The sequence below is a fragment of the Cyprinus carpio genome, chromosome A17 (assembly GCF_018340385.1).
Source record: "Cyprinus carpio isolate SPL01 chromosome A17, ASM1834038v1, whole genome shotgun sequence".
NCBI classification, from domain to species: Eukaryota; Metazoa; Chordata; class Actinopteri; order Cypriniformes; family Cyprinidae; genus Cyprinus; species Cyprinus carpio.
In genome coordinates, this window is record NC_056588.1 from 6,621,034 (window position 1) to 6,634,152 (window position 13,119).

At 36.1% G+C, this 13,119-nt stretch overlaps 1 pseudogene; it reads right to left on the reverse strand.

Moving 5' to 3' along the window:
- Positions 1 to 1,090: 1,090 nt before the first annotated feature.
- LOC109085578 lies at positions 1,091 to 12,614 on the reverse strand (annotated as a pseudogene).
- Positions 12,615 to 13,119: the final 505 nt, after the last annotated feature.

Genomic DNA, 13,119 nt, shown 5'->3' on the forward strand with positions numbered 1-13,119 from the left:
TGTTTGGATCATGATTAAAATGCAGTGGTTGCCTCTAATTTTAAATGGAAAGAGCACAGACAAAGCCTTATTTTGTTTATATGAAGAGATTTCTTCATTTCTTATTTGTTATAAAATTTCAATATAGGTTTGTTATTTACATTATATTTAAATTTAGTTATTTAGCAGACGCTTTTATCCAAAGCGACTTACAAATGGGGACAACAGAATCAATAAAAACCAACAAAAGAACAATAATATGCAAGTTATATATTAGTATATTATTATAGTGTTATATTTCTATTTCACAAAGAAACGTGCAACATTTTGTCCAAGCAATAATAAAAGGACACATTTAATTTGTAATTTGTCTTAAATCTCATTTTGTTAAAAAAACTTTGTGAATCGAATCGAATCGTGAGTTGAGTGAATCGTTACATCCTTAGTATCTAGGAATATTACCATAACGTTAACTTAAACAGCGTCGTCATCAGTTAATTTTCACAGAATTGACTTGTCGATAGATTTTAAACATTCTGTATTTAAGTGCTTAAAAATACTTGCATTAAGGCTGAAGCCCATGTTCAAAAATCACGCTCGGCTGCGACTGACTTTTTAAATACGAGCTTGCTTGTTAGCTAGCGGCGATCTCATCGACTGAAATCTTACGCTCAATAGGAACAAAGGTGTGTTGATGAGTTGAAATGGTATTTCAGACATTCTGAGAGAACTTTTGAAGCAGCTGATACTTTTCACAGGTTTGTCATCCGATAGCTATTTTGATACATCTAAAAAAAAGCTTATTTGTGACTGCAATGATGTGCATTACACACAGAAAGCAGCTTCCTAAAAGGCAAAGAGGAAAGACTGTAAAAGGTGGGAGAGGGCATGTGGTTAATATCTCCATTCCTTTTTTAAAACAAGCACCATAGTTCAATTCTGAAGCACAAATAAAAATAACCTGAACTTGTCCATCTTCTTTCTTTGAAACAGTACCTTACGAAACAAAAAAATAGATATATATGTATGTTGGGGTAAAGAACCCAAAGCACCATAACCCTCCCCCTTAAAGTGACATTTTGTGAATATTCAACAAAAAACAAACAAGCAATTACATGGGATAATTATTAGAGTGGTTAAATCCACTTTAATTTCTGAAATAACGGTTATTAATCCCCATCGAAGGGACTTTAGATATCATTACTTTCCAGAGAAACCCATTATTTGGACACATGGGCAAACACCAACAGATTTTTTGTATGGGAACGTCGTCACCCTGATTGTCAAGTGTTTTCCCGTTCGCTGAGACAAAGAAATTCCCAATGCTACATCACTTTCCAGCCGCGTGCTGCTGAAACGTTCGCACAGTTATTGGCTGAGTAGAACACTTTGAGGTTATAAACGTTCAAATAAACGGCTGTTGTCTGATTGCTTTTAGAGAGGCCTGCAGAAGAGCCCGACTGAATTTCTAGTCTGCTAATGCTGAAATATAATGGCACAATCTTCACGAGTAGGCTGTCTGGAAACTGAAGCCTTCGACGCCTCCCTGCAGAGATGCACAGTTGTGTAGCGACAGGAACATAAATAAGCTGCCGCTAGTAATTAAAAGTGCAATACGTAATTGCTGAAGCCAGCAGGCCAGTTATGGTACTGCAAAAACAGTCCTATGCAACTTTTACACTGACAACCAGGGTCCAGAATGAACATTTTGCCAATTTTATGACTACAAGTATTTCATACTGCTCATAAAACTGTATTTTGTTGTACTTAAACTGTTTTTGTCACAGTGACAACTAAATTTAGTGACAAAACGTGCAAATCGCAAAAGATACATAGCACTGATTAGCGACTGCCACGAATGAAGCTCTTAAAGGAACAGTTCACACAAAAATGAAAATTTGCAGAACATTTTCTCACTCTCAGGCCATGAAGAATCTCTAAGATGAAGATGTGTTTGTTTCTTCATCTGAGCAGATTTGGAGAAATTTAGCATTGCTTCAAAGTTAAAAATACCTCAATTATGGATGTTTCTTACAAACATGCTGCTTTTCACTTCATAAGACATTAATCGATTACTGGTGGATTATTGTGATATTTCTATCAGCTGTTTGGACTCTCATTCTGACGGCACCCATTCACTGCAGAGGATCCACTGGTGAGCAAGTGATGTGATGCTAAATTCCTTCAAATCTGACGAAGAAACAAACACATCTGTATCTCGGAAGGCCTGAGTGTGAGTACATTTTCAGCAAATTCAAATGTTTGGGTGAACTCCTTTAAGATAGTAATATGTTTAGTTTTAAGTTACTACTAATCATCCAACAACCAATTATTTAATTTACATTATTATTTTTTGCTTTTAGTTTAGATCTTTAAGTGGTGATGCTTTAATTAGCATGCTTCACATTAGCTATACGACATTTTGCATGGTGAAACTCATAGGAGAGGAGTAGAGTCTTTAAATTCACGTTGTTTAAACACCGTCACTATAGCTATACACATTCAGAAAGACGTCTTTGGCTGTTGCACTGTATCACAATGTTTTTTTGAGTGTCTCAGCCATTTTTGAGACAACATATGAAGTTAAAATAACTTTTAAAACAACGTTATTTAAACATAAAAGTTTAAAATGTTTTTAAAACCATGTCCAAACCAAGAGCTGTTTTTGAATGCAAAAACACATTTAACGTAGACCGCCAGAAATAAACGTTCAAGACTTCCTTAACAGACCATTTTGAATCATGTAACTATTTTGCACTTCTCAGCAATTTTTTTTTTGATTTTCTAGTCTGCTACTGCTTGGCGAAGGTGGTAGGCAAGTGTTAACTTTAGACCCTGGTGTCAGCTGTACAAGTTAAAACGCAATTTCAGCAACGCTGGACTGCACGTACATAAAGAAATAAGTTAAGAAGTGAGAGAGAATATGCTTCCCAACACACTTTCCCTGGAGAGACTGAGGCAGTGAGGATTTAGTATGATACTGACCTCTTATATCCTGCAAAGAAGACTTCCTGAAAGAAGGAAAAACAGAGGCGAAATTCACTATCCTAGTGTGAGATGGCAGGGTGATATGTTGCATGAAGTTTTTAGTGAACGTGTTTCATCAACAGTTTAATCGCAGCGCCTCCCCGACCTGCTGCGTGTAGGAGAACGGCTTTAATGAAAAGAGTATTGAGGCGTCACACGCAGGAGAGAGGTGGAAGGGAGGAATGTTGGGTTAACAGTCTTTATAACCTCCGCATTCACTTTGGTCATCCACGACCTGGCCATATTCCTCATAATCATAGTTCTCGCACAAACTGTTTGGCTTTAATTGCGTAACCCCACATTTCTTCTTCGGCTTCCCTCCGTGCTCCATGTCAAAGGGCGGATTCTCACTCGTCGTCCAGCACCTCTGTTTTGATGTCCCCGGTGGCTCCGCCCTGCCTCGCCAGTGCCAGGATGCTGTGATTGACAGCGGCCATCTCCACTGCCAAAGCTATGGGGTCCTGGTGTTCGTTTGGGCCGGTGTTGTCATCCTATAAGAAAGCAGAGAACCAGAGATTGTTTTGAAGCCTTCTGCTTTTGCCTCGCAAACCTGTTTGAATGACGTTGTGTCTTTAAAAGTCAAAGGAGCATTAATAGTTCATACAACTCATGGTATGTTGCTACCAGTTTGATTCCTAGTTGATTTTAGAGATTTTATTTATTTATTTATTAGATTTATGTTGGCTGGTGTTGGATATTTAATTGTGCATGTCCATTTCCCCCATTTTCAAATTCAGATTTACCTCTGATGTCTTTCCTAAATTCATTTGCAACATTTAAAGGGATTTATTTTATTTACAAAACAGCATAAAATTTCAATATTGATCATTTAGTGATTATCAGCCATAACATAATAATTACTAGTTAATCGGTATAAGCCGGGATTTTTAATTAATATATGATAAATTATATGATATATGAACCATATACTATCAAAAAATATTTGGCATACTAACACACACACACACCCGTATATATATATATATATATATATATATATATATATATATATATATATATATATATATATATATATATACACACATTCATATACACACACACACACACACACACACACACACACACACACACACACACACACACACACACATATATATATATATACACACACACACACACACAAACACACTACCGTTAAAAAGTTTGGGATCAGAACAATTTTTAATGTTTCTTATGTTCATCAAGGCTGCATTTATTTGATCAAACATACAGAAAAAACAGTAATCTTGCAAAATGTTATTAGTTATTTTTTCCAAATTAGTATAGAATTTTAATATTGGCCAGTTAGTGATTATCAGCCATAACGACATGACAATAATTATTAGCTAATTGGTGTTAGTCAATTAAATTAAAAAGAAAAAAAAAAGAAAAAAAAAACTAAATATTGTTATATATAAAATACAATTATTCTTAAAAATTATTCTTTTAAATATATGGAAATAAAATATGTTGGAAAGGTTGATTCATATATATATATATATATATATATATATATATATATATATATATATATATATATACATACATATATATATATATATATATAAAATAAAAAACAAATCCCTTACCATTCCCAAAACTTGGTCAGCAGCTACTGCCTCACCGTAGTCATTTCCATCGATCTCATCACTGTTGGAATGACCTCCCGGGCTTTGGACATCAATCCCATGACTCTCCAGGATTGCTGCTTCTTAGAAAAAAACAGACCTTGCCATAACATATCTGAGCCCATTAGGATATACCCAACATGATAGAACTGAGTTTTCTGAAAGGCATTTTTCTGTTAATTCAATATTTCTGAGGAATGCACATTTTGAATGAGACAGCTGCAGCATGGCGACAACAATGCAATGGAAATAATTACATTGTCCATATTCAAAATGCATTGTTGAGTGAAATTCGAGCTTTGTCTGTCCCCAGAGGGCTTCAACATTACCTATGTTGGCTCTTCTCTTAATTTCCTTCCGTCTGTTGGCAAACCAGTTGTAAACTTTCAGAGACGTGACCCTCTCAAGATCTGAAAGCTTCTTTCCTTAATCAAATCACAGCAGAGCTCATCAATAACGTCTGGGGCCACGATAACAGGCATTTACACATGCATTCATCTTATTTATCCTACCTGGTTTCTGAATAACTGCATTGCAGGCGTTGGCAATTTCCTCTCGTTTGGCTTCATCGGGGTATTGGTTGTCATTGAAATACTTGTGCAAAAACATAAGATAAACATAACGTAAGGCAGATAACCTTTTTATGACACATTTTATAGCTTTAAATGTATTATTGCATATGATTGCATTATGACTTTATTCAGTCTAGCTTGTCACAATACCAATATTTCATTAATCAATATCAGTTCCAGTGAAATTTCACAATTCTTGATAAATTAAAACAGTGGCATGAGTTAATGGATTTCACTAAAATGAAAGAATAATAAGTATTTGTTACAGTATTTACTAATCTCTGTTATAGTTCATTAATAAAAGTACAACTGTTCATTCTAAGTCCATTAAATAATGTTAACAAATAACTAAACTTTTAATTTTATTACTGTATTAATAAACATTAACATTAAAAATGATTTAGAATTATTTTTCATTGTTTGTTCTTGTTCACTAATGTATTTAACTAAATGGAATCTTCTTGTAAAGTGTTACCTCAAAGATCATTGTTTCAAAATCAAAAGGTCATTATCCTGGAATGACCTACAATGACCTGTCCTGACCAATCACACACTTTACCACATCCTCTCACCTCTCCATCACCGCCAGACACTCTTTCCTCCAGGTGAAGCGGCTGCCACGCCGCAGACGGAAGCTGCCCTGGGTGCTGCTAATGGGAGGAGGGGTTTGACGCCACTCCACAATGTCCTCCAGGGCCATCGGGGTGGGCCGCATCGCTAGAGTTGCACCTGGGACACAAACATGACGTGTCATCTCAGAGGAAGTGTCATAAGGGTGACAGTCTGTGTGCTTCTGAGGAAAGACTTTCTGATAGACCAAAGGCTTTTCACTGTGTCCGGAAGCAAATGATAATGAGAAAACTGCCGCTCTGGGGTTTGGGTCATGACCTTATAACCTATTCACTCAATACCTGATATCTTTCCTCAGATCAGTCTGAATGAAACTAAAGGAGCTCAAGATTTTCTGAGATTAAAGACTCATGTCAAACTAATACAGGTCAACACAAATAAACAATTTATTCCTTTTTTGCCAGAGCTATTTAATGCTGTATACATGCATATATTAAAGGGAGAGTTAACCCAAAAATTAAATTCTGTCAGCCTCAAGTTATTCCAAACCTGTATGAATTTTTTTTTTCTTCTACTGAACACAAGAGAGGATATTTTGAAGAGTGTTGCTAACCAAAGAGTTAAGGGTAGCCATTGACTTCCACAGTATTTTTTCCATACTACGACTCGAGTAGATGACAGAATTTTCATTTTTGGGTGAGCTATGCTTTTAAGGTTTATATTAAGCACCATTTAATGTCATTTAATGTCACAAGTATATTAAACATACAAAATTCAATATAAAAGAAAATGAAAATAGTATCAAATGACAAAACAATAAAATAAATCAAAAATATGGCAACTTGTGAAATCAAGCATTTTGAAATGTCTCACTGGTCTTCTTGATTTACCCAATTTTACAATAATTTTTTTTTAAATAAAATAGTAATATAAAATATATGCAATGTGCAAAGCAGCACTGTATTGATATTACTTGCTATTTCGATAGATATTATGATATGCCCATTGAGTACACATATGGTACACCAGACCTTAGTGAACTAAATAAATAATTGTAAAACAGAATTTATGCATCAAAACATTATAATGTACAGTATGAAAAATGCATATTCATTTTGAGATTTGATAAAGATTAAATTATTAATGTTTTTTTTTTATTATGCAAGCATTGCAAAACGTGATATGAAATGTAAAAACAACTGCGAATGTACACGATCAATTAATTAAGTTAAAACCTGCATTACACAAGTAGGATGTGAAACTACATTTTTATCATTCAAAGATATCTCATGATTGTGATGTCTTGAGTTTAGAGATAGAGCTATTATTAGATGATAGAAATGCTAGAAAGTTGTTGGAAGTGCTATAGGGTAAAGGACACTGGGGTTGGGTATTACCAGGTGTAGTTTTCTCTAGCTGGTACCAGCGGTAGAAGGCTCTTTTCTTCTGCTCGCTGAGGTCTGAGCCCTGCTGGAGGAGCCAATGAGAGATCCGGCTCTGACTGATACCTGAGGACAACCACACACAGCTTATAAGAGCAAAAACTGACTCGCATATGCCTCTCGAAGGCATGCCATGACAAGTCCCACAAGTCTAATAAAAAGCAGCCATACAGCTGACATTTCTGTATAAATGTTACTGGAATATAGCATTATGCTAGAAGCGACATAAAATATTACGGTGTGCTTTAACAGGTCTCCTTTTTATTATAAAAAATAACTAGGGAAATATTACGGTCACAGCATAAATCACAATATATTTATTATTTATTCTGGAAAACAAAAAGCCAGAGCAAACTAACCTGTAACTTGGGCAACTACTGCCTGTGATATTCGCCGGTTCCCCAAGAACGCTTTAATCTCTTCTTTAATTATAGCACTGTCCATTCTACAACAACAGAGAGAGAGAGACATCAAATCTCATCTTACATCAACACTATTTTTGGTAACATTTCTTAAAGAACCATTTAATACAACAAAAATGTTCCTAATGCCTGTATCTATATGTTGTCATATCAACAACCAGTCAGCATTAATAACATTCATTTAAGCTTCAAAAACTGCAAATATACAGTTTATTTTAGTTCAGATACGACTGAAGTTAATGAGTGAGTCAGATTCAGTCTTAATGAGGCATTCTAGGCTGCTGAATTCATTTGTGACTCCTTTTGATTGATTCTTCTAAAAGAATTGTTCATAAGAGTCAACTGTTCATGAATTGGACTAAACTGGGTATTTTGTTGTTGTTTATACAGTGTATGATGCAGCTTCCAAATACACAATTTATTTAAAAAAATATTGTATTGTTTTTGTATGGTAGCCGTCCTCAAGTTCAACACATTTAAATCAGGATACAAAAAGTTTTTTTTTTTTTTTTTATCTGAATGAGAACTGTCCTATTGTGATTGTTTCCCACTCACCTCATGAGCTCCTCGACTTTATCATCAATGTCCATTTCCTCATCTGGGTGCTCGAAAGTGAAGGCCCGCGAAGAGGTGTTGCTAACAGCGAAGCGGGGCGGGGAGAGCTTACCGTTGGGCATAGCGCCGAGGCTGTCCCGTCCATTTTGGACCATGGGTGCTACTACCGGCACGGGGGTGGGGACAGTCGGGGGCGGGGAGGTGTCATAGCTGTTGCTAGGGGACGGAGAGAGGCCGTTGCCACGGTAACCCGTCTGCGTGGCTGTAGAGGTCGTCGAAGAAGAGGCTGTGAGGTTGTTAGAGGAGGTAGTGCAGGAGTTGGAAGAGGTGGTGGCGTTGCCGTGATTGATGCCAGCTGTCCCACTTCCGCCGTGGGCGTGCCGGTGGCCGAACTTCTCCACGTGCTCGCGGTCTAGCCGGTCGAGGGTGTCCAGGGCATTCAAGATTTCTTGCTTTGTCATGCCGCTCCGACGTAGCCGCTGCAGCAAGTCGATCTGCTCAATGGTAAAACGAGGCTCATCTGTATAATGGGACATTCTGTCAACAAAAAGAGAGAGAGCTGCTGCTTTAGAGAATTGATGTTGGAAGAAATCCTTAAACTCATGCTGATAAATGATGACACATGGCTGCATAGTGTATAAAAGTCATAATAACAGTCTCAAAAAAAACCCCAAAAAAACAATGTTTTTGTCTAGGAAATGCAGTGGAGCTCTAACTGAAGCATTATTTTTCCAAGAAAGTCACCGTACCTTTATTGACCACTCATTGCAACAGAAGTGCATAGTCTGTCTGAGGTCAAGGCAAAGACACTGCATGTATTACCACAGAATTTTAATAGACTTTAAACAGCAGAATGCTGGGACACGTGAGGAGGGGGAAGGAGGTTAACTTTAGGGAAAACTGCCAAGAAAAATTCCATCCGAGGCGGTCAACCTACTTTCAGTGAAGAAGCTGAGCATGAATCACTGCATACGAGTGTTTGTCTGAGAATAGTTCTCTCAATGCCAGGCTGTTGCCCACACACACACACACACACATGCGTCTGCTTAATTGTCATCCCGTAACACACCGTATTTCAATTAATTTCGAGTTTTAAAAGGAAGCTACAACTTATGATGCTGCAAATGCAAAACTCGTGCCAGCGCAATATGCATTCCATATGGCACAGTGTAATGCAATCAAGCAAACGAGAAACCGGGGAGGCTCCTTTTAACAAAATGAAGATTTCAACATTCCTGCGACATGTTCTTCAAGAATAAATTCTGCTGATGAGCGAGTACGACTGTCTCCTGGTGTCTGCGCTGCATGAAATGCATAAAAAAAAATTCTGCTCACCCAAGCACCCTCAAAAAGCTTCAAAAGGTTTAATTATCCACAGGCAGCAGATACAGCAAATCAGCAAAAACAACAATAAATCTAGGAGGTTTTAAGGATTTGTTCAGTATTCATTTTACAGTACACAAACCTTGTAACAAGCCTTTAGCGGGAGAAACCGAACAATGCAAGTCATAAAATAACAATCCCCTATTGTCCAACTGATGTGTGCGCCACATATATATTATCAGGCTTTCTGATATGGAAATACAAAAACATTCCAAATGTAAAGGTGTCACCTTAGACATCAAATCTGGTTTTGAATAAGCTAGCCGAACCACAGTGACACAATCGCCCATATGGAGACGTGTTAAACCACAGCACGCACAACCGCTTCTACTGAGATTAAACTGTCACTTAATGACAAACCAACTCGGTTAACTGGCCTGCACACATGAAACTAGTAACACAAATAAATGTTTAATAATGCAAAATGCATCTCTACTTTTAACAATAACAATCATCAAGAGAGATGCAATCTTGCTACATCAAGCATTAAATGCAAGGCTACTGGTGTGCATGCAATTTTAATAATGTATTAATGCTCTGAGGACTTCAGAGTTGCTCATTGTTTCTTTTATATGCATATTCATGGTCTTATCTGACATATGCATGGAAGCATAAAAGCATCTATAGATTATAGTTATGAAACGATAGTACTGAGGCAGGAGTTTGCAGGAGACTCATCTGTTTTACAGCAGCTCACGATCAAAGTTGATTTTGGCCTTATGCCCCTGGTTCTGTTCATCAGCAAAGCATCCAAAAAGTCCAAATCTCCCTTTACTTCTATTCTCTACAATTTTAAACACTTTTTACAGCCAATTTGTTGCATAAGTAACTCGCATCTATTACATATGTAATTGACAGCTGGTAATTATTAGACCGTCATGCCCACTGTTCAATGAAAATAGAAAACATCCAGAACACATCGTCTGTAGTACCTGATGACCACTGTGCTTCTACAATTAAAGTTATATCTCTATAAATAAAGTGAATATGAATAACATCTACAGAAACTGTGGGCATAACATTACACAAATAAAATGAATATTTAGGTCACACAAAACTGCATCAAAGCTGTTGATGCCACTGAAGAAGCTTTTTTCCAGTGTCGGCTGCATATTGATAAAAATAGTTAAAATTAAGAGATAATAAATCAAATACATCCTGATATTATTTATTTTCCTGACATTCAAAGGCAATACTTTGCATTTTAAAAGATCATGAATAGCAAGTACATGACACAGCCTAAGTGATGCTCACAAAGTTGCAGAAGAACAACAACAGTTATAAATAGAATATCATAAAAAATAGATAAAATTGTTAATAATCATATTTAATAAAAACATTATATAAATTATTTTAGAGGATAGAAAAAGAAAAAAAAATAAAAATATATATATATATATATATATATATATATATATATATATATATATATAGATTATATAAAAAGATTTAAAGCTCTGTAATTATAATTCATAAACACAACGTTTTTGTCACGAGGGCTTATAATGAATGCTTATAATGTGCACTATTAACCCCTATTCCCTGCTTCATATAAGCATACTAAGCTAAGACTTAACCTCATATAAAAACATTAACTGAATTCATTTGTGCTCAAACGCATTCTTTTATTTGATAAACTTTACCCGCTTACATTATTTTCATTGTGGGGACAAACTGGCCACTCTGAGAAAATTAAACGATACGGCCCAAAAAAAGAAAGTCTCATCAGCTTGTTGCACTGGCTAAGAAACTGAGACTGAGAATGAAAGCTACACTCCGGATAGATGCTCAGCCAAACAAAATGCAAACTGTCATAAGATAAGTGATAAGAACAGGTTGAAGGGACCAAGGTAAGAGTAGAGAAACATCCAGACTGACTTTGGTTATCGCTGAATAGATGCTGAAAAGTGCAAAATACTAAAACCATAATCCATATTTTAGCTTCATCAGCAGTTTTTGCATTTGTTGGGTTGGTCAATCAAAAAACGCATCTAAATGATCTTATTTCATGTAATGTAATGTGAAATATTTACTATAAAAAGCATGATGAGATACACATGTATAGTACATCAAAAAAAAAAAAAAAAAACGCTCTGGGTTTATAATATTTGCAAGTAAATTAAGCAATTTAATTTGATCAGTTTATGACAAAAATAACGTGTTTGGACTGTATTAATCGTATAATGCATATACACTTTATTGAAAAACTATTAATGTACAGTATCTTTAAAAAAAAAATGCACAACTTTGAATTTGGGTGGTATTAATAGGGCCACCTTGATGCATTTGATAATTATAATTTTCATTGATTTTGAAGATAATTATTTGCAGACGTCACCTTACCCTAATATGTCACTTTTTTACCCAAATATAACAAGCAGTGTCTAGAATGCAGTCAGCACTTTTTTTTTGTTACACGCCCTCAAACGACAAAACAAAACATGATTTATAAATAAGTAATAATAGTCATAATAATAATAAATGCAAAGAGATGAGCATCAACACAACTATTAGTTGATTTCACCAATGTCAGTACAGTGTCAGTTGTTGCACAGTTGCTGGCATTTCTCCTCTGAACCCCTATCCCAGCACAGAATGAGAGCAGATGCGACTTTACATGCGAGCCAGCGGTCAAAACGAGCTCATTTCCCCCCGAGTGCCATTTACACGTAAAAGCACATTTCATGTCTCTAGACAGATTTAACAAATGACGCCTTTCTTATAATTTGGCATCTCATACTTACCTGATTGTGCGCGTGCGGGGCCTCCGTGCACCGCAGCATTTATTCAACTCAACTGACAGTGTTTCCGTCCCTTTAATCCCCGTCGCCAGACATGAACCAGCAAAACAGGACGATGTCCGACTCTCCCGCTACCTTTCCCTAATTTGATTTCATTTCAAGGCATAAACTGATTCGCCTTTGTCTGACTGACAGAAGCCATATTGATATTAACAGAAGCGCTGCGGTGGGTTCATGGGAGTTGTAGTTCCTCTCGGCGGGCGGGCTAGTCAAACTGAATGGAAGTTGGTCGAGCGCCGGACTACAAATCCAGTGGAATATGGTACAGTTTCATCCTCGATTATTTTTCACCAACTGCTGCACGGAGAAAAAAACAGAAAAAATGTAATTTCTGACTTTTTATTCGCTGAGGATGTGACGACAGAATATGGGATTTACTGCTTATATTTCTTAATTTTCTTTTCTGAAATATTATTTTTATTATTATTATTATTCAGATAATCATCCAGTTGTATGTTTTCAACGAGATAAAACAAAAAAAAAAAATCTTTAGAGTATATATATTTACTATTTATTTCGCATAGTACTTTTAACGAAAGACTCAAATCCGTTTCAATACATATTAATTTTGTGTGAGGAAAAACCTTCTAAAAAAAACGTAAGAATATAAAAAGTTATGTTTGACTGCACTGGATTGAATTTCTTACAACACCTGCAAAGGGGGATTTATAGTTTTATTACATGACAGGGCGCCCTCTAGTGGACATTTATCGCAATCACCATGAATTGACCTAGTGCAC